The sequence below is a fragment of the Sus scrofa genome, chromosome 2, assembly GCF_054392235.1.
Source record: "Sus scrofa isolate SSC_HxYL_T2T_F1_AM1 chromosome 2, Sscrofa_HxYL_maternal_Yorkshire_Landrace_v2.0, whole genome shotgun sequence".
NCBI classification, from domain to species: Eukaryota; Metazoa; Chordata; class Mammalia; order Artiodactyla; family Suidae; genus Sus; species Sus scrofa.
Genome location: NC_139384.1, coordinates 62,435,627 through 62,462,443, shown reverse-complemented (window position 1 = coordinate 62,462,443; position 26,817 = coordinate 62,435,627). Strand labels below are relative to the sequence as shown.

At 34.9% G+C, this 26,817-nt stretch overlaps 2 pseudogenes; both read left to right on the top strand.

Annotated features, from left to right (window-relative positions):
* Positions 1 to 3,571: 3,571 nt before the first annotated feature.
* On the top strand, positions 3,572 to 4,302 carry LOC146405408 (olfactory receptor 14C36-like; annotated as a pseudogene).
* Positions 4,303 to 12,200: 7,898 nt separating this feature from the next.
* On the top strand, positions 12,201 to 13,440 carry LOC110259586 (E3 SUMO-protein ligase PIAS1 pseudogene; annotated as a pseudogene).
* The last annotated feature ends 13,377 nt before the right edge of the window (positions 13,441 to 26,817 follow it).

Sequence of the window (26,817 nt, the reverse complement as noted above, 5' to 3'; positions counted from 1 at the left end):
CTCTTAAGATCTACTCTCAGCAACTTATAGGTATACAATAATACTGTTAACTATAGTCGCTATGCTGTACACTAGATCTTTAAAACTTCTTCTTATAATTAAAAGTTTGTACCCTTTAACTCACTTCATCCTGCTCTATCCCTGGCAAGCACCATTATATTCTGTATTTCTATGAAATTTATTTGTTAATTAGATTTTACGTGTAAGTGATACCATATCTCATTTATCTTTCTATGTCTGGCTTATTTTACATAGCATAATTCCCTCCAGGTTCATTTATATTATCTAAATCGAAGGATATTCTTTTTTCATTTTTTGGTAAGTAGTCTAAGAAGGAGGAATTTTTTATAATATAATTGAAAAATAATTAAACTATATATATTTTAAATATGACAGTTTTATAAAAATATTACTTTTATATTTTATTTGTTGAAATAATGTGTGATCTGAACTGAAATTGTGCAAAATAGTCAAGTGAAGGAAGGAATTTTCAAGTTGTAATTTTGTTACATAAACAAAAGAGTGCATCTGTTAAGGTCCATTCAAGCTAGTGAGTAATTTATTAACTTTCACATGAAAGACAAATAGTTGGTGACCTAGTGTCTCTTTAGTTCTATGTCACTGTGTAGGTTTCAAAAAACATATCTTTTCCCCTAATATTTTGGAAAAGGGTGAATTCACAGATTCTCTACTAATATTTTCCTTAGGATCCATTATTTTCTGAACTTTAAAAAGTATTCATTTGTGTTTTTAAGAATTATAATTTATCCTAACTGGAATCAAGTACTTAAAATAAAGCAACAGTTTCTTTCTTTCATGGAACTGCCAGTGTCTGGAATAATTTTGAAATTGATGTGGATGATCAGTTTAAAAAAATGTATTGCCAGATTAACACTTAGCTTATACTTCTTTCATGTTGACATGAGTTTTATTATTTTTGAATTACATGAAATTTATTAATTTAAGGTGACGTAAACAATGTAATTCCTTTTGGAGCTAGTTATCTATAAAATAGCATTGAGAAGAATGTTAGTAGTCAATTATCTTAGAATCCATCTTTTTATTGACTATGATTCATGCATCTATAACCAAAAAGTATAAAAATTCTGGGCATATTCTGGGATTCAGAAGGTTACTCTGATTTTAGACAGGGGAAAATGGAAAATGTAACATTATATAAGATTGTGTATACATTTTACAAAAGCACTAAAATTTCATATTTCTATGCAATGTAATATATAAATACTTGTTAAGAAGAACACAGACTTATAGAAACATGTATTTTCTGTTACGCTCTAGAAAAAAAAACTTGATAAGAAAAGTACATCCCATGGGGAAGATTTTGGTTAGCAATGTGAGATGATATTTAAGAAAGAAATATTTAAGTAATACAGAGGAAATAACCAGATAGACTTCTGGCAGAACTATAATTACTTAAAACTACTTCAGAAATGATATAATTTTTGGAGCTAAAATTGTAATAGAAATTACAGATAATACATTTAAAATAAAGTATCACAATGAGAATGGGGGTAAAAGCAATGAAAAAAATTCAATGAGACCAAGACAAACCACTTTTTAGTTGAAAACCTAAGCCACCTGTAGGTAAAAGCATTGAGACAAAATCTTCATTAGTAATTGTTCATATTATTGGAAATACTTATTTTTGTGTGTTAAGAATATTTTTCTATGTAGAAAATTTACCAAATTATAGCATTTATTACTAATTTTCACAAGTAGTATAAAAATGGTAAAACTGTAAATCAACTGACTAATAATTTTTTAATCTGCTAAAATAGTAATAATATGTGAGGGAGAAATAAAGGTAAATAATAAGGAATCTATGATTAAAAAGTAAAATTTTCATATTTTTTTCTGAGGAAAAAATACTTGCGATCGTACCAAAATTCATAGTAATTCTATTTTTTTAAATGGTACCACCCATGGCATTGGAAGTTCTGAGGCAAGGGACAGAATCCAAACCACAGATTGAGTTTCACTGTAGATGCAGCAATTCCAGATCCTGTAACCTACTGTGTTAAGCCAGGGATCAAAACTACACCTCCACAGTAACCAGACATGGTGCAGTCAGATTTTTAACCAACTGTACCACAAGGGCAACTCCTAATAGTAACTTTATCTATTTATTTATTTATTTTTTTATTTTGCTTTTTAAGTCTGCACCTGTGGAATATGGAAGTTCCAGGCTAGGGGTTGAATTGGAACTGCAGCTGCTGGCCTACACCACAGGCCCAGGATTGTGGGATCTGCACCACAACTGTGACTTACAGCACAGCTCATGGCATTGCCAGATCCTTAACACACTATATGGGGCCAAGCATCAAACAGATGCCCTCATTGATACTTGCTGTGTTCATTACCACTGAGCCACAATGGAAACTTTTGTTATTTTTTAATTTATTTTCTATTAATTTCCATTATTTTATTAGGCTATAGTTAATTTACTGTGTTATGTGAAATTCTGCTGTACAGAAAAGTGACCCAGTAATACATATATACACATTTTTTACTCATACTATCTTCCATCATGTTCTACCTCAAGAGACTGGATATAGTTCCCTATGCTATATAGTAGGACTTTATTGCTTATCCATTCAAAATGTAATAGTTGCATGTACCAACTGCAAAATCCATGTCTATCCCACTTCGTCCCCCATCCTGCTTGGCAACCTCAAGTCTGCTCTCATGTCTGTGATCTGTTTCTACATTGTAGACAGGATCATTTGTGCCATATTTTGGAATCCGCATGTAAACAAAACTATGCAGTATTTGTTTTTCTCTTTCTGTCTTCATTCAGTATGAACATCACTAGGTGCATTCATGTTGCTGCTAATGGCATTATTTCTTCTTTATTATGCCTGAGTAGTATTCCACTTTATGTTTGTACCACCTCTTCTTAATCCCTTCATATGTAGGTGGATATTTAAGTTGTTTCCAGGTCTTGTCTGTTGTAAAGAGCACCACAAAGAACATAGCTGTGCATATATATTTTATGAAATTAAATTGTGTTCAATATATGCCCAGGAGTTGGATTGCCAGAGTATGGTAGTTCTATACTTAGTTTCCTGAGGAATCTCCATAGTGGTTGTAACAATCTACATTCCCATCAACAATAAAGAAGTTCCCTTTTCTCCAACATTCTGAAGCATTTATTATGTGTAGACTTTTTAATGACAGTCATTCTGACTGGTGTGAGGGGTAATTGATTATAGTTTTGATTTATATTTCTTTAATAATTAGTGAAGTTGAGCATTTTTCTCATATGCTGTGGGCCATCCATATGTTTTTTTTGTTTGTTTGTTTGTTTGTTTGTTTTTTGGAGAAATGTCTATTTAGGTCTCTACCAATTTTTCAGTTGGGTTGTTTGCATTTTTTGCTGCTAAGTTGTGTGAGTTGTTTGTATATTTTGAGTATTAGGCCCTTTTCTATTGCATTTTTGCAAAGATTTTCTCCCATTCTGTCTGTTGTATTTTTGTTTGATTTTTAATGTTTTCCTTTACTGTGCAAAAAATTTGAGTTTATTAGGAGAAAGTAATATTGAAAAAGAAAAATGGAACTGGAGGAATCAGGCTCCCTTACTCCAGACTATACTAAAAAAAAACTTGCCTGTGTCTATTTTCTCACTGGTAAGAGAACCATTTCCGTGGTGGCTTGTGCCACCCAGGTATTCTTGGTCATTTACTTTGCTTATGTGAATATTAGTTCTTCACCATTATGGCTCAAGACCACTATGTGGCCATCTGCCAGCCACTCCATTACAGAATTACTATGAACAACAAATTCTTTATCCAAATGATTCTTGTCTCCCTGCTCAGTGGGCTTGTCTATTCAGGTGTGCACACAGGTAAAACATTCCAGTTGACCTTCTGTCAGTCCAAGGTGATCCATCAGTTCTTCTGTGATGTCCCCTCTCTGCTGAGGATCTCCTGCTCTGACACCTCCAGCAACTTCATTTTACTTCTTCTATCTGCCATTGTGGTTGGTGGGATCTTCTTTATCTTCATTACTCTGTCATATATAAACATACTTAGAACTATGCTAAAATTTTCAGTTAGGGAGCAAAGAAAAGCCTTTTCCACCTGTGTCCCTCACATCTTCGTGTTGTCTATCTTTCTCAGTTCCATCATTTCCATGTACCTAAGGCCATCAGTAACATCAGAAACTATTAAGGACATGATTCTTTTTGTATTTTATACCACTGTTCCTCCATTTTTAAATCCTATCATCTATAGTCTTAGAAACACAGAGATAAAGGAAGCCATAAGGAGAGTAATATTTTAAATATTTTATTCTGGAAAATAATAAAAATCTACTTCAATTTTATCCTAATGTCACTGAATGAGATACAAACTTCAATAAAATAAACTCTTTTCTGGGTTTTATGCATTAGATTGCTCACTCCAAAATCATTCTATTGTGACCAGTGTAATTAATGTATAATCACTGTGTTATATTAGCCTTTCTTTTTCTCTCTACAAAATTAGCAACTCTATTTTAATGAATGAATAGAATCCAAGATATTTGATGAGAATCAAATTTTAGATTATATAGATTTGTGATTCCTTAACTACTAATGTTATCAATACAGCTTCGAGGAATCTTTGTCAAGTAAAATATGGACATAATTTATCTGAATTCAGGCAGTAAAATTTGAAATAAGTATATAAATAATATGCTATGTAATTATAAACACCTATGTAAAAATTAAAAATAAATGATAATCTAAAGTATATATGAAATGAAAACCAATATACTATATATATGGAAAGTAGAGAAAAATTCCACAAAATATAAATGAAATGAACTGTGATTTTAGTCTCAATTAATTATTCATAGCGGAATTTCCTTTTCTTTGCTTTTAGTAGGTAGACTTTAATTCCCTTGTCTTAGTCTTTTTTGCAATTACTTTAGCAACTCCATTCTGAATGATCCATTTTAGGGTGACAAAATTTGCTGCTGGGCTAAGGGTAAATGTTTCTCTCTTTATCTTCTATATGTTATTATTCTATTCTTTGTGCCTATGGATTTAATTACTCTGAGCAATTCATACAAGTGGAATCATAGAGTAATTGTCTTTTTGTGAATGACTTATTTCACTTAGCATAATGTCTTCAAGTTTCACCATCCTAAAGCATATGTTAGAATAGTCTACCCATTTAAAGCTAATAATTTTCCTCTATATGTAATCCACAGTTTCATTATCCATTCATCTTTGGTTGAGGCCTTGTGCTATTTCTACATTCTGGTTATTTTTCTGTATTAATTAACTGTGGTCCAAGAATGTGGACTGTATAATTCATACTTGGTGAAACACACTTAAATATTCTATGAGGCTGAAGAGTTTATATTCTGAGAAAAATTCAAAGTTTTTATTAAGCTTATTTTTTTAGGTTTTAAATTTGCATTCCTCTCTTCTGTAAACACACATATATATAGAAGTATCATTTTTTTTAGAAGGAAAGATCCAGACATCATTGTTATAGAGAAGTTTATGAAGGGACCAGTGATTTGTAATGACTGTGTGTGGTTGTCAAAACATGCATAAGGGTCTACTTTTACTCTTTCATCTCAGGCAAGAAGGTTGACTATATTGATCTAGTACATTTAAATCTATTTATATATCCACAATTTCTCTTGACATTTGCCTTTGTTGTCTTGCAGTTGTTAAAAACAGAGAGGGAGTCGTTTGGTTAAGTAAATTTCTACTGCGCATATTAAAGATATAATTGTGTAACAAGAACATTTTTTACTCTACTCTTTTTTTTAAATCGAAGCAAAATATAGATAACATAAAATTTACCATATTAACCATTTAAAGTGCACAATTGTGTAGAATGAAGTACATTCATACTGTTGTGAAGCCATTACCAACATCCATCTCCAGAATCTTTTCATCTTACAAAACTGAAATTCTGGAACCATCAAACAATGGGTATTTGATTTCACAGTTTCAGTTCTCAGGGATAGGGTGCCCAGTATGTGGTTCTAACCCTGCACTTCCCAGGGAGTATCTCTGATATCCCCCTCCTCTACTAGGAACACAGATCCCAATCTAATCACATCACCTCCTTTCCTACCTGATTAAGTGTGGATATTTCTTTATACCCTTGGTTGTAGAAGAACCTTTCTGTCATTCTCCAGTTTGTTTTCAGCAAATGTTTTGCTACAGGTGGATGAATTTTTTGATGTGTTCTTGGGGAGACATGTGTTCAACATCCTCTTATCACACCATCCTTAGATCTCTTTTTTCCTAGGTTTTCTTTGACTGCTGTTTATGAGGATTTTAAAATGTAGCATTTCTATTTGTGACCACTCCTCTTTTTTACTACCCCCTTTCCCAAGAAATAAGAAGCAATGAAAATCCGTTTCTTGATCTATCTGGAGACTTGTTCATGTTTTCAACATGTACACAAATGAAAAAATATCATGTATTTTTAGAAATTACCAGTGTATAAGTGTTCGAAATTTGAAATACCATATAAGCCTAGCCTAGATGATAGGCTGCTTCCTCTTTCAAGGGCTTATAGTGTGGAACAATATTATCAGAAGCACCACCTCCAAATGTGATAGCTACTTCTGAAGGATCTTAGCATCTTCATATTCAAATGAATCTAAATTTACAATAAAAGAGATTATTAGTCAGACTTGCAAAGGACATTTGCCTCAGGTGTTACGGTACTGTCTGCAAAGTTTTGTACATAGTTAACAAAAAAACCCTGTCCTTTATGACTGTGATAGTCATGTAATATTTATAAACAACATTATTAATTTTAATACCTTTTAGAAATATGGCTAGGTTTGTTTAATTTTTGCATATTTTCCCTCGAAATTGCTTGAGTAGTAAAATTAGTCTAGAAAATATCAGGATTATAAGTATTATTATCAATTGTGTACAAATCAAAAAGGGGGAAAAATTAAAATTGCATCAAGAGGAGTTCACATTCTCTGTGAAGACGCAGTTTCCATCCCTGGCCTTCCTCTTTGTGTTTAGGATCCAGTGTTGTTGCAAGTTGTGGGGAAGTTCACCCTAGCCTGGGAAATTTGATATCTTACAAGGCATAATCAAGAAAGTAAATTTGGGAGTTCCTGTCATGGCTTAGTGTTTAATGAATCCAACTAGGAAACATGAGGTTGCAGGTTCGATACCTGGTCTCGCTAATTGGGTTAAGGATCTGGCATTGCTGTGAGCTATGGTGTAGGCCACAGACGTGGCTCGGATCCTATGTTGCTGTGGCTCTGGCTGTAGGCCAGTGGTTACGACTCTGATTCAACCCCTAGCTGGGAAACCTCCATATGCCATGGGTGTGGCCCTAGAATAGATTAAAAAAAAAAAAAAAAAAAAACAAGAAAAAAAAGTACATCTGAAACATTTTCAACTTGCACAATCAATATAGGAATATCTTGAAATATTTTATCATCATTTTCTTGATTAAAATGTTATTTTTCACCATTTTCTTATAGACTCTTTTTTCTGCTGGTTTCTAAGAAAATGGAAAAAAAGTGTTCAAGACAACAGGAACAAATAAATAGAGTACAGAATTTACCAGTGACAAGTAAGTTGGAGTTTGGCTTTACATATATAGCATCAGCTGACAAAGGCTTTCACCACAATACTGTGAGGCACTTAAGTGGAAAACTTTTCTTCACTCTCATTTTTTTTTTTTTTTGTCTTTTTGTCTTTTCTAGGGTTGCACCCACTGCATATGGAGGTTCCTAGGCTAGGTGTCTAATAAGAGCTGTAGCTGCCAGCCTATGCCAGAGACAGCAACAAAGGATCCGAGCCTTGTCTGCAAACTACACCACAGCTCCCGGCAATGCCAGATCCTTAACCCACCAAGAGAGGCCAGGGATCAAATCTGCAACCTCATGATCCCTAGTCAGATTCATTAACCACTGAGCTATGATGGGAACTCCTTTTCACTCTCTTCTTGTTGGAAACTTACAGTAGAAAATTTGCAAATAAGGAAGGTAAAGGTGTCACCACAGATTTCTATCACAAAGGCAAGAATTACAATTTCATTGCTGAAATGGTCAGGGCAGGATAGTATGAAGAACAGTGGCATCTTGTTTAGACTGAGGGTTCATGATCACAGAGGAGTGGAGGGACCGCCAGATTGTCACTTTGTGGTCATAGGCCATAACAGTGAGAGAAAGAGATGTTCAAGTTTCAAAGTGGAGCAGACAGTAAAAAAAACCTTTCTACCTGTGTCTCTCTACATCCGTGTGGTGTTTTTCTTCCTCAGCACTGGGTTTTACATACACCTGAAGCCGTCTGAAATCTCTGCTGTGATTCAGAATACGATCCTTTCTGATTTTGATTCCATAATTCCCCACTCTTCAGCACTACTATATACATTCTTAGAAATAAATAAATAAAATGTCCAATTAAGAAATTCATTAAATGAATATGATGGAAATTGAAGAGGATCCTCCTAATTTATTGAGTAAAATTCATGTTTTAGGTAATAAACTGAAATCAAAGTTTGGGATTATATTGGTATAATTTATGTCAATTTAATAAATAGGGTCATTATCATATCTCATTTATCAAAATCTTTCCTTTTGAAGGTTTTGAATTTTCTGAGTATGCCACTAGGTAAAAGATCCTCTGTTGCAAACAGATGGTCCCTATTAACAAGTTGATAGCCCTCAAAAATTTTTTCAGTCTGAAAAAAAATTATTCTTAGAAATATTTAGGTTAAGATTCTACTTTATATTTACCCAATCTTCAAATATAAAAACTTATAATTAAAACAGCATAGGTTAATTTCAAAAAAACAAACATTGGGGGTTCTCGTTGTGGCTCAGCAGTAAGGAACCTGACTAGTTTCCATGAGGACACAGTTTCAATACCTGGCCTCACTCAGTTGGTTAAGGATCCAGCATTGCTGTGAGCTATGGTGTAGGTTGCAGAAGTGACTCAGATTCTACAGCTGTGGCTATATTACAGACTGGCAGCTGTGGCTATGTTGTAGACTGGCAGCTGCAGTTCTGATTCTACCCCAAATCTGGGAACTTCCATATTCCAAAAATTGCACCCCCCAAAAAAATGAAAAAAGCCAAGTATGATATTATAGAAGAGATTAAAAAATTTTCACTTAGGTGTTCATGAATACACATGAAGGAATTCCTTCCACCTTGGATTACTTTTATTTATTTTTTTGATTGCTGTTGTATGACTTCCAAAACTATATTAAATAGAGGAGTTGCGATTCATCAATAAATGAAAGTATAAATTTTATATACATATAAAATATCCCCACATATCCCATCATAATAAAAGGAATACATGACAAATAGCTAACATCATGCTAGGTCATGAAAAGATGAAAAATCAGCTGATAGTCTTATAGGAGTTAACTTATACATGACTGTTGGTTTTTCTATTGCTGTCCTTAGAATTCTCTCATTGTCTTTAACCAATAAATAAATTAATATTGTTAAAATTGCATCTGGAGGAGTTCACATTGTAGCTCAGTGGGTTAAGAACATGACATGGTGTCTGTGAGGACACAGGTTTGATCCCTGGCCTTGCTCAGTGGGATAAGGATCTGGTGTTGCTGCAACAGTGGCATAGGTCACCCCAGCCAAGGAAATTCCATATGCCACAGGTGCAGCCATAAAAAGAAAATAAAATAGAAAAAAATTGCATGTGGTTAATATTTTTAGTTGAGTATTATGATAAATAAATAGGATTATTCTGCAGTCTAGAAAAATGGGTCAAATTCCATCTTTATATATGTATTTTTGAATACAACTAAGGCTTTACTAAATAATAGATGAGTAACTTCATGAAGGATTTGTTATAAATAAAATAAACAAAAAGGTAAATGTAAAAGTAATGTGTGAAATCAAAAACAAATTAAATGTTAACCATCTAGCCCTATTAATGTTCATCAGTCTTGATTAGAATTTTGTATATTTTAGTCTACTTTGAGATGTCATCCTAATGGAACTTGTAGCATCAGGAGATGGGAATTACAGTCCTGTAGCAAAGACTTTCTCACTTTATTACTCATATGATGTTAGAGAATGCAAAACCCTTGAAGATGACTCCCCTGAAAGAAAAGAAAGAGAATACCAGAAGATAATTAAATGTTAAAAGACATTCATTTATATAATGTCATATACTTTTTACAGTTCTTTAAACTGAAGTTTTATGAGGAAACTTTATACTGTTTTCCATAGTGTCTGAACCAATTTACCCTCTGACAAATAATTTAAAAGGGTTCTCTTTTTTCACACCCTCTCTAGCATTTGTTATTTGTAGACTTCTTAATGATGGTCATTCTGACCAGTGTGAGGTGGTACCTCATAGTTCTGATTTGCATTTCTCTAATAATTAGTGATATTGAACATTTTTTTTCACCTTCCCATTGGTCATTCATTTTTTTTTTTTTTTTTGGAGAAAGTCTATTTAGGTCTTTTATCCTTTTTTTTTTTTTTTTTTTTTTTTTGCTGTTGTTGAATTGTAAGTGTTGTTTGTATAAATATTTTTACATACTTTCAGTCATCTTTATCCTCTTATCTTCTGTCATAGCATTAACAGAATATGACATTTGTAAAAGAAATTAACCATCTCTGGTTTCTTACTCTCTCTCCTTCCACTGATTTAAATGCTTCCTTATAAATTATATCTTAAGGTTTTCACACACATTAAAAAAATACCTTTTATTACATTTTTAAAATTTTTTTTTAGCTAGGTAACTTTGGCTTATAATATTAAATGTTTCACCTGTAAAACATTATGTTTCTACTTCTGTATGTACTATAGTGTGCTAATCACAAAAATTTACTTTCCATCACTGTATAGTTGATCCCCTTTACTTATTTTGCCTTTTTCCCCAAGTTTCCCTCTGGTAACAACTACTCTGTTCTCTGTATGTATTTGTTTTTGTTTGTTTTGTTTTGTTCATTTACATTGGTTTAAAAAAATCCCTGTTTGAGGTGACATATTCATTGGGTATTATGCTTAATGTTTATCATACTTTTTTTCTGAATATTACGTCATTACTGAAATTACTGCTTCCATTTATAGATGACAATAATGACTTGAGCTCTTCCAGTATTTGCAGTAAGTGACAGAAAGGGGCTTAGCATAGATGATTCTTCTGCCAATAACATATTGCTATGATTTACAATGAAGGATATAAGGATTCATATTTTTTAAGGAGTTGAGTTTTAGTAAAACAAGTACTAATGCGTATATTTCTGAAATAACATCTAACATGCTTCTCAAAGAACATAGATTCTGACAGTTTCTGATATTAATTGGAATAAATTTTGAGACTCTTTTCCACATACAATGAAGTTTTGATGATTTGAGATTTGTAGACAAGAATACAAGTTATATTGCACTGCTTGAGAAAAATTATTGTAAGTGAATTTGGCTATTTTATTTAGTGGTATTTTAGCAGTCCTTTAACATTTCCGCTTGGATTTCCTGCTATGGCACAACAGGATTGGCAGGTCTCTGGAGTGCTTGGTCACACGTTCCATCCTACTCAGACACCAATGGGTTAAGGATCTTGGGTTGCCACAGATGAGGAGAAGGTCACAACTGTGGCTCAGATCTGATCCTTGGCTGAGGAACTCCATATACCATGAAACAGCTAAAAGAGAAAAGAAAAAATATATTATAATTAAGTCTTTAACACAGGATTGCAGACAGAGAAGAACTAAAGAAAATGGTTATGAGCCCTAGAATTCTGAACTCTGAGTACTGTTGGGCTATGCTGGGGCAAAAAAAAAAAAAAAAAAAGCACAGACACAAACAAGAACTTCTGACAAAAGCCCTGCATTTGCTAATTTGCTAAAGGCTGGCTGCAGTCCTACAGTGCAAATTAAAATTAAAGAACTCTATAGATGGATGTCCCCCCAGAAAATCATGATGCCTATGGACTTGTGCATCCCCAGTGTAAGTCCAAAGCCAGCAAATTTATGTGCATCTACCATCACAATTCACTTATGATGGTCACTCTATCATCACTGTTACTCCCTGTTCTCTTCTGAAACCTAACCATGAACTGGAACTCCTACATTTCACACCAACTCTTCACCCAGTTCATCTGGGTATCAAACTACACAAATTACCACATTATTATTTATTCGATGAACTGATAAACCTCACCAGTCTAGCATCAGACAACAGTCAGCACATTCAATAAACATGCCTTGCATTTACCTTGACACCACAAGTACAGTAAATCAGTGGTTCCATGAATATTCCTGGGACCAAATGTGACTTCACAGTGCAGATACAGTTAAGGTTTTATCAGAAACCATTTGTTTACAAGAAAATCACTTTCCACCCACTCCTTGTGTAAAAGTGAATACAAAACCTTGCAGCCTTCCAGGTTGTGTTCCCTCTACTAAAACTGGTATAGAACCAAAGCAACACAGCTGACCAATTAATACCACCTCTTGTCCAACTATCCACAACTGTACCAAACACCATTGTTGTTTCATGGACTGCAGAAATTGGAAGAAACTATTCCATGGCAGTATATATTGTAAAACAGTTGTCTTCAACAGTTCTTCTTCAGAGGTTTTATAACGTAGGTAAAGGAAATAAGGAATCAAGATTATTCTAGAGAGAAGTTCCCGTCGTGGCGCAGTGGTTAACGAATCCGACGAGGAACCATGAGGTTGCGGGTTCGATCCCTGCCCTTGATCAGTGGGTTAACGATCCGGCGTTGCCCTGAGCTGTGGTGTAGGTTGCAGATGCGGCTTGGATCCTGCGTTGCTGTGGCTCTGGCATAGGCTGGTGGCTACAGCTCTGATTCGACCCCTAGCCTGAGAACTTCCATATGCTGCGGAAGCAGCCCAAGAAATAGCAAAAAGACAAAAAAAAAAAAAAAAAAATTATTCTAGAGATTTAATTAAAGAGAAATTGACTGTAGATCCAGACAGTGATATAAGTACAACCAGCGTGAGGGTTTCTCTACTATGTCCACTTGGTAAAATGTGGCAAACATTTCCATTCTGGCCTCGTCTGCAGTGTTTTGATGCATTCTTTATATTCAGATGAATGAGAAAAAGCCAACTTGGGTTTGTCCTGTCTGTGATAAGAAGGCTCCATATGAACACCTCATTATCAATGTCTTGTTTATGGAAATCCTAAAATACTGCACAGATTGTGATGAAATACAGTTTAAGGAGAAAAATTCTTAGGCACTTATAAAGCCAAAAAAGGAAGTAGAGGCAGTTTCTTCTTAAAATGAAGTTGATGGATGCTTGAGCTCCATATTAGAGCACCAAGTGGTTTCTCCCTACCAATCCTCAAATAAAAATACAAAAGTAGAGGTGATCGATCTAACCATATACAGTTCATCTGAGGAAGAGGAGGAAGAGCCATCTGAAAAGAAAAACTGTCCTTCCCTATGTCCCACCTCATTACTAAATATAAAGGTGTATTAAACCTTCCACATCAAGCATTGCCAGTAGCCTGTACCCCAAGGCTCTCTGATGTAGACACAAGCTATATTAACACATCCCTCATCCAAGACTACATACATCCTTTCACATGACACCTTTATTTTATGATTTACAAGGATTATATTTCTTTCCTTTCTTATCGGGAACAATTAGTATTGCAATACTTCCCCCATTGCCACTGCATGGTTTCAGATGATTGAGACCTCTCACACTGGTGTCAGTTTTTTTTCCATTTATCTCCTCACAGATGTTTCTCGATCAGTTAAGTGCATGAGTCAGTACTTCTCTGATAACCACCAAGAAGCAGTATTTACAATAACAGCAGCCTCATATCCTCCAACAGCTAACCAGAGAACCCTAGACCCACCATCTCAAACAGAAGCAACATGGACATGACATCAATTTTTGGAATCATACCAGGCAGTATTTCATTGTCCTTGCAGCAACCATCCCCAGCCCAGAATAAATGAACTTGGCAGAAAGAATAGAAATTTGTGCTATATTTTACCTTATTCTATTTAGAAAATTGCAGAGGATTTCCCCTTCCTTTTTAGGGAAAAAAAATAAATAAAGGAAATGCACAGAGAAAAAAACTATATTTTCAGTTTTACTTTTTTATATAAATATAAGACTGCCTATTAACACTTATTTTGTTTTTTTGTGTGTGTTTTTTTTTTTTTTTTAAAGAGGAGTTTCCTTCCTGGCTCAGCAGTTAATGAACCCGTCTAGGATCTATGAGAATGCAGGTTCGATCCCTGGCCTCGCTCAGTGGGTTAAGGACCCAGCGTTGTTGTCAGCTGTGGTATAGGTCACAGACGCAGCTTGGATCTGGCATTGCTGTGGCTGTGTTGTAGGCTAGCACCTACAGCTCCGATTTGACCTCTAGCCTGGGACGCTCCATATGCCGCAGGTGCAGCCCTTAAAAAAAAATAAAAATAAATTAAAAAAAAGAAAGGAAAAGAAAACAAATAAATAAAAAAAGCAGTACTCACAAACCATCTTCAGTTCATTTTTTTCTGGAATATGAAAAATTTCTTCATTTTTCCTATGGTTTTGGTTTTTATTAACTTAAGTGGTATTATTTTATTTACAACAACAGGAAAGGAATTGCATGTATTAAGTTTTAAATTGTGGGTTTTCTTTTGGTGGGGAGGGCATGATAATATAATTTTAATTTCTATATATAATTATATATATAATAAACTTATAATACCTATTATATATTTTTCTCAAAATTGGCAGAGTTTTAACATTATTTCAGAAAAATAAGACAAACTTTCCTTTTACATACATTTCCTGAAGTATGTAATCCTAATGAATTTTTCTAAATCCTGAGTGATCTAAATTAAAAATTTGTCCTGAATTAGTATGACTGTAAAAGTTAACTGTAAATTGCAGGTCTAAAATTAGCACACATTAAAATAAGGCCATTACGTGTACTGATGTACATCAGTCAATCTCTATGGAAGTTTTACTTTAAGAGGCTTTATGATAAGATATCTGGCAGCACTAGATATTAGAATAAACTCAATTTTGGCATAAGGACTTTACCACCTCTTACTCCCATTTAATGACAAAGAATATAAATCCTTTGAAAGTGACTTCTCTTAGAGCAATTAAAGAAAGTATCAATAAAACATACACACACATATAGACATACACTGAGTTTTAAATGGCTTCTTTCACACACATAAATATAAGGGATTTTCAGCTGTTCTCAGCATCCACTTACTGTATCTTCAATAATATCTGGAATTACTAAATTTTTATCACTGAAAATTTTTACTTCGTGGTGAGTTTCAGTTTCAGTGTACTGAACTGGTTCATATAATGAAAGATATATTACAGTTTAAGTTAATATTCACTTTATTAATCAGTGCAAGGAGTTTTGGGGTTGAGTCCTTAGGGTTTTCTATGTATAGTATCATGTCATCTGCATACAGTGACAGTTTGATCTCTTCTCTTCCTATATGGATGCCTTTTATTTCTTTTGTTTGTCTAATTGCTATGGCTAGGACATCCAAAGCTATGTTGAAGAGCAGTGGTGAGAGTGGGCATCCCTGTCTTGTTCCAGATTTGAGTGAGAAGGCTTTCAGGTTTTCCCCATTGAGGATTATATTTGCTGTGCGTTTCTCATAAATGGCTTTGATTATATTCAGGAATGTTCCCTCTATACCCACTTTGGCGAGGGTCTTGATCATGAATGGATGTTGAACTTTGTCAAATGCTTTTTCTGCGTCTATTGAGATGATCATATGATTTTTGACTTTTCTTTTGTTAATGTGTTGTATGCTGTTGATTGATTTGTGTATGTTGAATCATCCTTGTGAACCTGGGATGAACCCAACCTGGTCATGGTGTATAATTTTTTTGATAAGTTGTTGGATTTGGTTGGCTAAGATTTTGTGGAGAATTTTTTCATCTATATTCATCAATGATATTGGCTGATAGTTTTCTTTTTTGGTGGTATCTCTGTCTGGTTTTGAAATTAGGGTGATGATGGCATCATAGAATGTCTTTGAGAGTGTTCCTTCTTCTTCAACCTTTTGAAAGAGTTGAAGGAGGATGGGCACCATTTCCTCTTTATATGTTTGATAGAATTCACCTGTGAAGCCATCTGGTCCTGGACTTTTATTTGTAGGGCGTGATTTTATGACCTCTTCAATTTCATTTCTAGTGATTGGTCTGTTCAGTTGGTCTTTTTCTACTTGATTCAGTTTTGGCAGGCTGTAAGATTCTAGAAAATTGTCCATTTCTTCCAGATTGTCAAACTTGTTGCCATATAGTTGTTCATAGTATTCTCCTACGGTTTTTTGTATTTCTGCTGTATCCGTTGTGATTTCTCCTTTTTCATTTATACTTTTGGTTATTTGGGTTCTTTCTCTCCTCTTTTTAGTGAGTCTGGCCAGGGGTTTGTCAATTTTGTTTACCTATTCAAAGAACCAGCTCTTGGTTTTATTAATTTTCTCTATTGTTTTTTGAGTCTCTATTTTATTGATTTCTTCCTTGATCTTTATAATTTCCTTCCTTCTGCTGACTTTAGGTCTTTTTTGTTCTTCTTTTTCTAGTTCATTTAGGTGGAGGGTTACGTTGCCAATTTGGGATCTTTATTCTTTTTTGAGAAAGGCCTGTATTGCTATAAATTTCACAGCATCCCATAGATTTTGAGAGGTTGTGTCTTCATTATCATTTGTTTCGAGGTAGTTTTTAATTTCCTTCTTGATTTCCTCATTGACCCATTGGTTTTGTAGTAGCATGTTGTTTAGTCTCCATGGAGTAGGTTTTTTCTCTTTGCTTTTCCTGTGGTTGATTTCTAATTTCATGGCATTGTGGTCAGAGAAGATACTTGAGATAATTTCTATGCTCCTAAATTTATTGAGGTTAGCTTTGTGTCCCAATATGTGGTCGATTCTTGAGAATGTTCCATGAGCATTTGAGAAGAATGTATATTCTGATTTTTGTGGATGTAATGTCCTGAAGATATCAATGAAGTCTAACTTTTCTATTGTTTCCTTTAGGATCTCTGTTGCTTTATTGGTTTTCTGTCTAGAGGATCTGTCCATTGATGCGAGGGGAGTATTAAGGTCTCCTACTATGATTGTATTCTCATCAATATCTCCCTTTATGTCTGTTAATATTTGTTGTATGTATCTGGGTGCTCCTATATTTGGGGCATATATGTTGATGATAGTAACATCCTCTCCTTGGATGGATCCCTTAATCATTAAATAGTGTCCTCCTTTGTCTTTCTTTATGTCTTTTGTTTTAAAGTCTATTTGGTCTGATAAGAGTGTTGCAACTCCTGCTTTTCTGTCATGTCTATTGGCATGAAATATTTTTCCCCACCCTTTCACTTTCAATCTATATGTATCCATTGTCCTAATGTGAGTTTCTTGTAGGCAGCATATTGAGGGTTTTTGCCTTTTTATCCACTCAGCCACTCTGTGTCTTTTGATTGGGGCATTCAGTCCATTGACATTTAAGGTGATAATTGATAGATGATTATTTATTGCCATTTTGAACCTCATGTTCCAGTTGATTCTATGGTTCTCTATTCTTCCATTCTTTTTTTTTTTTTTTTTTTTTGGTTGGATGGTCTCCTGTTGTTATCTGCTTGAGTGTTTTTGTTTTTGTTTTTTTTTTCCATTTTTTGCGAATGCAATATTTGGTTTTGGCTTCTGGTTGCCCTGTTATTTAAGTATTCTAACCCCTTCCTATAATTGTGTTTTAGCCTGATGGTCCTGTAGGTTCAGACACTTCATTCCTATGTTAAAATTAAGATGAGAAACATACAAACAAAAAAAACAAAAAGGGTTATTTATTTCCTAACATCCCTGGCCCACATTTTATGGTTTTGATGACTGTTTTTTATTTTTTTCTTTTTAATTTTATTTTGTTTGAATCATGTTCATGATTAAATCTGTATGCTGGCTTATTTGAGTGACTGCTCTCTGATTGCAGTTTCCTCAGACCTAGTTCTTCCTCTTCTTCTTCTTCTTCTTTTTTTTTTTTTTTCTTTTCGTTTTTCTTCCCTTTCCTTCCTTTCTTTTTGGTTTAGAGAAGCCCTTTCAAAATTTCCTTTAACCTGGGTTTTGTGTTGCTGTATTCTTTAAGTTTTTGTTTGTTGGAAAAAATTTTTATTTCCCCTTCTATTTGAAATGATATTCTTGCTGGATAGAGTATTCTAGGTTGCATATTTTTTCCTTTGAGCACTTGAAATATCTCTTGCCATTCCCTCCTGGCCTGTAGTGTTTCTGTAGAGAAATCAGCTGATATTCTTATGGGGGTTCCCTTGTAGGTAACATTCTGTTTTTCTCTTGCTGCCTTTAGGATCCTCTCTTTATCACTAACTTTTGCCATTTTTATAATGATGTGTCTTGGTGTGGGTCTGTTTGGGTTCAGTTTGTTTGGGGCCCTCTGTGCTTCTTGTATCTTGAATCCAGTATCCTTTAGATTTGGGAAGTTTCCAGCGATAATTTCTTCAAATATATTTTCCATTCCCTTATCTTTTTCTACTCCTTCTGGAATTCCTATTATGTGTAGATTGGCCCGCTTTATATTATCCCATAGGTCTCTTATATTGCTTTCCAGTTTTTTGATTCGGTTTTCTGTCTGTTGACCAGATTGAGTGATTTCCATTATTCTATCTTCCATAGCACTGATTCGTTCTTCTGCATTATTCATTCTGGTTTTTACTGCCCTTAGTTCAGTTTGTATCTCTGCAAATGAATGTTCTAGTATTTCTTGGCTCCTCCTTCTATTTTCTAGTTCCTTTCTGAGGGTGTCTGAATTACTGTTTATATCTTCTCTTAATTCCTTCAGTATTTTCACTATTTCTCTTTTGAATGCAAGATCTGTCAGACTGCAGAGATCTGTTTCATTGTTGACTGTTTTAGGTGAGATCTCCTGTTGGTTTGACTGGGGGTGGTTTCTCAGATTCTTCATCTTGCTTGTTTTCTTTTTCCTGAGGAAGTTGTATTCTCCGTGACCAGGCAGTGTTTGCCTTGTCACTGCCGTGGAATGTTTCCTGAAGGCTGGTGTTGTTGTTCAGTCGTTTTTGAGGCAGTATGGCTTTTCTGGAGTTTGATGGGACTAACAGGGTCTCTCTGAAGCAAAGGAGGACTTCCTGAGGGCAGACAGGACTGGGAGGTCCACACCACGATGGTAGCAGATTTCACTGGGCTGGGCATAGCTTGCTCTGGTGTTTTTAGGCTGTGGGGTTCTTGCAGGGGACTGGCAGTGCTGGGCAGATGTTCTGCAGGAGTGCAGCACCCCCTGAGAGCTGTAGCATCTTTCTGGGTCACTGAGAACCCAAGAGGCTCTTCCCTAGGCAGCCCAACTCAGAAGGACGGCCTGAGAAGGTAGGCAGATCTTTTCACAGTCTGGCCAAGCTTGTTTTAGCTTTTCTGGGCTGCAGTGGGTCCTGCCAGGAGCTGGCAGTCCTATGCATCTGATCTGCGAGAGCTCGGCACCCCCGAGGCTTGGGCATCTAGCTGGGCCATTGCCCACCCAAGAGGCTCCTCCCCAGGGCAGCCCAACTCAGAAAGACCATCCGAGAATTAGACAGAGCTTTTCATGGCCTGGCTAGGCTTGTTCTAGCTTTTCTGGGCTTCAGGCCTTTTCTCAGGGGCTAGTGGTGTTCGGTGCTGCTCGGCAGGGGTGTAGCCCCTCCAAATGGCAAGCAGGCCTGTGCAGGGACAGCCCCTGCGGTGGTAGGCTTCAGGCAATTGTTGAGGCCAGCCCTCCCAGCTGGCAGGCAGCCCCAGGTCTGGCGAGTGCGTAGGAGGTGGCGGGGGTGGGGGGAGGGGATGCACTGGGAAGCACAGCTTTCTGCTAGCTAGCAGTCCTGTAGGCTTGCTGTGACATGGGGAGTATTCTATGGGGACCACCCCTTCTTACCTCCCCTCCCCAGCACAGGCGTAGACCAGGTTCTTCTCCCAGGTTCCCTCTGATGTGGCTCTCCACTCCCCCACCCCTAGAGTATTGTTCCCTTCCCCTGTGACAGCTTTGTTTTCTAGTCTCCCAGGCAGTCTCTGCCCCCTCAAACTTGACAGACCGATTTCTAGACCTCCCAAGCAGTCTCCGCTCCACCCCACCCCCCCCAGCCCTTTCCTGGGGACTAACATCCAGAGCCGAGGTTCAGTGCCCAGCCCCCACCCAGGTGTCTCAATTTTTGGTGACTGTGACCGTAGTTCAGATGGTCCGTTAGGTTCTTGATCTGCTTTTCAGAACTCCAACTTACTGCTACACTCTTCTCTCCATCTGGAGATTCCTCTGGTTCGTTTGGTCTTTCCCCCAAGTAGGTGACTTTCCAGGGTGCAGGATCCCTTTCTCCTCCGCAGTTCCCTTTCGGGAGCACCCGTCCAGCTTGGATTCACCTTCTCTCACTCTCCTCTTTTTTCTTGTTTTACCTAGTAATGTCACGAACTTCTTGCCTTATTAGAGTTTAGGTTCTTCTGCCAGCGATTGGTTGCTGTTCTGTGCGAGTCATTTATCCTGTAGATGTGTTTTTTTTGTTGTGTTTGTGGGAGAGGGTGAGTGTGTCCCCCTACTCTTCCACCATCTTGTCTCCTCCCTCCAACTGCTGGGTGTTAATTTTCTAAATTTACTTTTTTCCTCAAATTTGATGGATATTTTATATTATCAAAATTCTACATAAATTTTAAAAATTCTGGAAATTACACATATATACAAGAAAAACTGTGTGTTTTAATTTATATTTTATTAAATAGGTAGTTTGGTAAGAATTTCCTTGTTAACAATGTGGAGTTTATCAACCATGATTTTGATATTTCTATTTTTTTATCTTTCTTGTTTTTAGAAATATTTTCTATATTTTTATAAAAAAGTGCAGTTTTCATTATATTTATTATTCCATTTTTGATATGTTTTATGCTGTGTTATTACCTACTAATTGTTGCTTTTACTTTGTAAAACACATTTAATTTGTTTAATCTTGAATTCAGCCATCTTCTAAAATAAATGGCAAATGATGATAATATAAATTTTCTATATTCTATTAACATATGGATTCATTGAGGAAAAAAATCTTATCTACTTTTTCCTCTGAACTGTATTGCAAATCTAAATTTTTCCCCTTATAATCATTTTTCATTCATAATAATTCTCATTGCTCTGAGTTGGATGTCCACGACAAAGTTTGATGATATTGTCCTCTCTTGTCATGTGATATTTCACAAACAACTAAGCATATTTTCTCAAAAGAAAATAACACTGTATCTTTCAAACAAATTATGCTGAAAATTTTCAAAAATAAATAAAAAGGTTGGAGAATTCTAAAGTGACATCTACATAACTATTACCTAGATTTTACCACTAAGATATTTACCTAGATTTAATTATTATCTATTTACTCCATGTGTTATTACATATCTATTAATCTATACATTACTCTGTGCTTGTAATAATTATGCATTTATTTTTATATATACACACATACATATACATATATATCTATATATACATATATATATATATATATACACATATATATATGTAGTGCTTTTTTTGGACACACCTGTGGTATATGAAAGTTCCCAGGCTAGCAACGCAGATCCAAGACACAGCTCACGGCAATGCCAAATCCTTATTGCACTGATCAAGGCCTGGGATTGAACCTGCATCCTCATGGATACTAGTTGGGTTTGTAACCCAGTAGCCACAATGGGAATTTCATATTTTTATACATTTAAATACGAAGATCTTCGGGAGTTCTCGTTGTGGTGTAGTGGTTAACGAATCCGACTAGGAACCATAAGGCTGCAGGTTCAATCCCTGCTCTTGCTCAGTGGGTTAATGATCCAGCTTTGCCGTGAGCTGTGGTTTAGGTCACAGACATGGCTTGGATCCCGTGTTGCTATGGTTCTGGCATAGGCCGGCAGCTACAGCTCCGATTAGACCCCCAGCCTGGGAACCTCCATATGCTGTGGGAGCCACCCAAGAAATGGCAAAAAGACAAAAAAATAAATAAATAAATAAATAAACACAAAGATCTTCATAAGTCATACTAAATGCTTAAATAAGCATACCAATAAATATCTTTCAATATTTGTGTGTAGTACTTTTTAAGGTAAATTTTGTAAAACTTCAGAAGTATAAATTATATTTGTATCATTTATTGAGTTTTGGTAAATGTATCCTATGTAATATAAAACCTCATCAATCTACTTTGCTAATGTTCCTTGGCATTCAATGGCCACCTCCACTCACAATTCATTTGAAATTTTTAGCCAGAAATTAGTTTTCTAAGTTTACAAAATCATATGAATTTAATTATACAATGTTAATATGTTTACAATTATCTATATGTTGCAAGTATTCATAATAGTTTATTTCAATGCCAAGTGACATACAAATGTATAAAGGTAACATCATTTGCTTATTCATTTTTATCTTGCTGGATATTTGGACTGGTTAAAAAAACTTCTTAATATACACTCTGACTTTTTGATCTGGTGCTATAGGTTTTTATTTTTTTAATTTAGCTATTTCATAGTCATGTTTTATTTAATTGAAGTTTTAAAATATATTTTCCTAATGACTAAATAATATTAAATAATTTTATGTGCTTAATGGCTATGTGTATATCTGCTTATGAAAATTGTTTATTCACATATATAACCCATTTTTATTAAAGTATAGTTGATATACAATGTTCTATCTGTCAATTTCTGCTATACTGCAAAGTGACCCTGTCATATACATACACATTTTTTCCCATATTATCTTCTATCACGTTCACGATAGGAAAGAATATCCTGTTCTATATAGCAGGACCTTATTTCTTATCCACTCTAAATGCAATAAGTAGCATCTCCTAATTCCAAACTCCCAGTCCATTCCATTCCCTCCCCCTCCCCTTTAGCAACTGCAAGTCTGTTCTTCGTTTCTATGAGTCTGTTTTTATTTTGTAGGTAAGTTCATTTGGGACACATTTTAGATTCCACAAATAATGATATCATATGATATTTGTCTTTCCCTTTCTGACTTACTTCATTTAATATGAGACTCTCTGGTTGCATCCATGTTGCTTCAAATGGCATTATTTTTTTCTTTCTTATGGCTGAGTAGAACCCCATTGTATATATGTACCACATCTTCAACCATTAAGGACATTTAGGTTGTTTTCATGTCTTGGCTATTGTGAAAAGTGCTACAATGAACATATTGGTGCACATATCTAGTTGAATGAAAATTTGGCCTGGTGTATGCCCATGAGTGGGGTTAATGGTTCATATCGTAGTTCTATATTTAGTTTTCTGAGGAACTTCTATATTGTTTTCTATAGTGGTTGTACCAATTTACATTCCCATCAACAGAGAAGGAAGGTACTTTTTGTTACACACCCTCCCCAGCATTTCTTATTTATAGAATTTCTAATGATGACCATTCTAACCAGTGTGGGGTGGTACCTCATTTTAGTTTTGATTTATATTTCTGTAATAATCAGTGATGATGATCATTTTTTAATGTGCCTATAGGCCATCCAAATGTCTTTGGAGAAATATCTATTTGTGTCTTCTGCCCATTTTTTGATTTTTTTTGTAGTTGTATGATATATTTGTATATTTTGGATACTAAGCCTTTGTTGTTGCATTGTTTGTAACTGTTTTCTCCCATTCCATACGTTGTCTCTCTCTCTTTTTCTATGGTTTCTTTGCTGTACAAAAGCTTGTATGTTTGATTAGGCCAAATTGGTTTATTTTTTTTTTCTATTGCCTTGGGAGACTGACCTAAGAAAACATTTATACTGTTGATATCAGAGCATGTTTTGCCTATGTTCTCTTTTAGAAATTTTATGGTGTCAACTTATGCTTAAGTCTTTAAGCCATTTTGATTTTATTTTTTGTGCATGGTGTAAAGGTCTGTTCTAGTTTCATTGATTTGCATGCAGCTTTACTAGCATCCCTTGCTGAAGAGCCTGAAATTTTCCAATTTTATATTCTTGCCTCTTTTATCAAAGATTAATGACCATGGTTGTCTGGGTGTACATCTGGGCTCTCTATTCTGTTCCGTTGGTGTGTATGTCTTTTTTTTGTCCCAGTACCACCCTCTCTGGATTACTATGGCTTTGTAGTATTTACTGAAGTCTGGAGGAGTTATGTCTCTTGCTTGTTTTTTTTTTTTATTTTGTTTTATTGTTTTTTTTTGTTTTTGTTTTTGCTTTTTAGGGCCACACTCATGGCATATGGAGGTTCCCAGGCTAGGGGTCAAATAGGAGCTACAACTGTTGGCCTACACCACAGCCACAGAAATGCAGGATACAAGCCACCGGGTCTGTGACCTACACCACAGTTCACAGCAATGCCAGATCCTTAACCCACTGAGAAAGGCCAGGGATTGAACCCACAACTTCATGGTTCCTAGAGGGATTCGTTTCTGCTGCACCATGATGGGAACGCCTCTTGCTTTTTTTTGTTTGTTTGTTTGCTTGTTTGTTTGTTTTTCCTCAGGATTGCTTTGGAAATTCTGGATCTCTTATAGCTCCCTATAAACTTTGTGATTGTTTGTTCTAGTTCTGTGAAAAATGTCATGGGAACTTTGAAGGGGACCACATTAAATCTATACATTGATTTGTGTAATGTGGCCATTTTAACAATATTAATTCTTCCAATCTAGGAGCATGGATTATCTTACCATTTCTTTGAATTCTCTTTAATTTCCTTGATTAAAATTTTATGGTTCTCAGTATATAACTCTTTCCCCTCTTGGGCAGGTTTATTTCTAGGCATTGAATATTTTGAGATGTAATTTAAAAGGTTTTTTAAAAATTATTTTTCTAATATTTCTTTTTTAGTATACAGAAATGCAACCAATTTCTGAATGTTAATCTTGTATCCTGGTACTTTGCTGAATTTGTTGATCAGCTTGAGTAATTTTTGTATGGAGCCCTTTGGGTTTTCTATATACTGTATCATGTCTTCTGCATATACTGACAATTTTACCTCTTCTCTTACAATTTGGATACCTTTTATTATTTTTGTTTGTTTGATTGCTATGTCTAGGACTTCCAAAACTATGTTGAACAAAAGTGCTGACTGTGGGCATACTTCCAGATTTTAGTGGGAAGGCTTCATTTTTCTCCTTTGAGTATTATACTGCATATGTGTTTGCAATAAGTAATATATATTAAGATATGTTCCCTCTGTACTCACATTGTTAAGAGTTTTTATCATGAATTGATGCTGGACTTTGTCAAATGCTTTTATTCCATCTATTAAGATGATCATGTGGTTTTTTACTTTTCTTCTGTTAATGTGGCATATGAGGTTGATTGATTTGTATATGTTGAACCATCCTTGAATCCCACGTGGTTGTGTTATATGATCTTTCCTATGTGTTGGATTTGGTGGGCTAAAATTTTGTTGAGAATTTTTGCATCATTTTCATCAAATATATTGGCCTATAATTTTCTTTTTTGGTATTATATTTAGTTTTGGCATTGCAGGGATGTGGCTTCATAGAATATTTTTGGGACTATTCCTTCTTCAAACTTTTAGAGAAATTTAAGAAGGTTGGGTATAAATACTTCTTTATATGTTTTGTACATTTCACCTATGAAGTTATCTGATCCTAGACTTTTGTTTGTAAGGAGTGTTTTATTACAAATTAAATATCATTCCTAATGCTTGGTCTGCACAAATTATCTGTTTCTTCTTGATTAACTTTTGGTATCTATAGGTCTCTAGAGAATTGTCCACTTTTTCTCGGTTGTCACATTTGTTGGCATATTTTGGTTGGAATTTGTCGTGCATAGTATTCTCTTTTATTTCTGCAATATCCATTGAGATTTTTCATTTTTCATTCCTTATATTATTTGGAGTCTCTCTTGGTGAATCTGGACAGATGCTTGTCAATTTTGTTTACCCTTCCAAAGAAACAGCTTTTGTTTTTATTGATTTTTCTTTTTTTTTTTTTTTTTTTTTTGCAACTCTATTGATTTCCTCTGTGATCTTTTAAGATTTCCTGTTTTGTTGTTGTTGTTGTTGTTATTTTCCTAATTCTTTTAGATGGTAGATTTTGTTGTTGATCTGAGATTTTTCCTCTTTTTTGAGGAAGGCCTGTATCACTATGAATGTCCCACTTAGAACAGCCTCTGTAGCATTCCAAAGATTTAGGGTCATTGTGTTTTCACTGACATTTATCTCGTTTTTTTTTTTAATTTCCTTTTTGATTTCCTCATTTACCATTTTTTTTAGTAGTATATTATTTAGTCTCCACGTGGTCAGGTTTTTCACACTTTTCCCCATGGTTGATTTCTAGTTTCATGTGATTCTGCTCAGAGAAGATACTTGAAATAATTTCTATACTCTTAAAATAGTCGAGGTTAATTTTGTGCCTCAATATGTGGTCAATTATAGAGAACGTTTGTGCATTCAAAAATAACATATATTCTTTTTATTTATTTTCTTTTTTTGAGTTTAATGTCCTGAAAATATCAATTAAGTCTATCTTTTCTATTGTGTTATTTAGGTCTCTGTTGCCTTGTTGATTTTATGTCTAGAGGATTTGTCCATTGTTGTGAGTGAGGGGTTAAGACATCCAACTATTATTGTATTCTTATCAATTTCTCTTAGTGTCTGTTAGTATTTGTACTAGTATTTTGGTGCCCCTATTTCAGGAGAATATATATTGATGAGTGTAATATCCTAGTATTAAGTTGATCCTTTTATTATTGGCCATCTTTCTTTATGGCCTTTGTTTTAAAGTCTATTTTAACTTTATGAGTATTACAACTCCTATTTTCTTGTCATTCCATTTGCAAGAAGTAGCTGTTTCCATCCTTTCACTTTCAATTTGTACGTGTCTTTACCTTAAGTTGAGTCTCTTATACACAGC